Source organism: Gekko japonicus, unplaced genomic scaffold (genome assembly GCF_001447785.1).
Source record: "Gekko japonicus isolate JY-2015 unplaced genomic scaffold, Gekko_japonicus_V1.1 scaffold84, whole genome shotgun sequence".
Taxonomy (NCBI): domain Eukaryota; kingdom Metazoa; phylum Chordata; class Lepidosauria; order Squamata; family Gekkonidae; genus Gekko; species Gekko japonicus.
The window spans coordinates 2,003,117-2,004,826 of NW_015159712.1; positions in this window are offsets into that span (position 1 = coordinate 2,003,117).

The window sequence follows — 1,710 nt, forward strand, 5'->3', positions numbered from 1 at the left end:
CTCTCTCGCCTAGAGTTTAACTCTCTCCTGTTAGTTTGGGTCCCTGTTCTTCCATTACCAAGCCCACTGTTCCTTCCTTGTGTAATGCTGGTTCATACGTGATTGTGGCAGAATGGGCCTGCTCTGGCCTGCAGGCCCTATTCCACCCTGTCCTCCAAGGGGTTCCCAACTCCCTGGAGAGGCTTCTCTCGCTCTCTTTCTCCCTCCAGTAACACACCACTGGGGGGATCAGGACTTCCAGCTTCCTTTCCAAGATCTGAAGCCTTGCCTCTGTGTCCCCTGCTGCCCTGGTCACCACAGGGACAGTTTACTGTCTTGCACGCCCCGGGAGGAATGGCTACTTGCCAACTGCCTGCCTTCCCCTGTGCGCTCCTTTTAAAATAGCATGTCTGAGATGGCGGAAATCTATGTGATACAGAGAACCGCTACCAGCATCAAAAGTTGTAAAGTATTTATTAAAAAGAAAATGGTCACAAGCCTACTTTTAGCACAGCACCAAAATGGGTAAAACACAAATCCTCTATCCTTTTCACTATACATGCTCTATCAAATGTTAAAATAGGACAGGCCCTTAAAGCTTAAAAGTTCTAGATCTCTAAAGAGTTGCCATTACCTTGAAGGTAATGACCACATGGTCAATGGCTGCTTTCCCAGTGGAGAGTCCATGATTTGCGTGCGATCATGGACTCAGCACCCAAGGAAAAGAGAGCCCCTTCCTGCTGGAAGGATTTTTTTATCATATCTGTTTCCCCTCCCATTGGCCAGGCCAAAGAGGCATTTCTTGGAGATCTCCGGGAATCTCCTTCCGGGTGCCTCTCTAGCATTTAACACCTCCACACCTCTATTCCCTGCTAAGAGAAAGGGGGAGATATTTACCCATTACCTCTCCTGCTAGATCTATCAAGATTTGTATGAAGGTGAGCTGAGATAGGTCTGGCAAGAAATTGAAATGACTTCCACCCCACCCCCTTCTGCTCAGAGAAAAAATAACTTTTAAAATCTCCCAGGAAAAAATGCATTTCTTCACAGTGATCAGTACCACCGTGTCCCTGACTAGGCTGTTATTGAAGGCTACCTTCTGTGACATACTGTTAGCCAAGCTACTCACTTGTTCTAGTGGTGGCTGAAATTTTTGGCAATTGTGCCATGTGTCAAGCCCACAGTATGAGAGCTACTGTAGTATGAGAGCCAGTTTGGTGTAGTGGTTAAGTGCATGGACTCTAATCAGGGAGAACCGGGTTTGAATCCCCACTTGTCCACTTGTAGCTGCTGGATGACCTTGGACAAGTCATAGTTCTGTCAGAGCTGTTCTCTCAAGGACAGTTCTCTTAGAGCTCTCTCAGCCCCACCTACCTCACAGGGTGTCTGTTGTGGGGAGGGGAAGGGAAAGGAGTTTGTAAGCTGCTCTGAGACTTCGAGTGAATGGCGGGGTATAAATTCAGTCTCCTCTTCTCTTCTTCTACATGCAGATCCCTGGTGTCTTAGTGCCTTCAAATCAATTAAACTATGGATCAGGAAGCAGGGCACTGCAGGAAGAGTCCAATGAAGTCGCCGACTGGTCAGTTTTCCATGGGCAGGGATGGATTGTCCCTTGTCTGGCTGGATGCCAGATGAAGGTTTTTGTCTTTCCCCCCACATAATGAGTCTGTTAGCGGGGAGGGCGGGTTATAAATTTAAATAAATAAATAAATAAATAAATAAATAATGGAG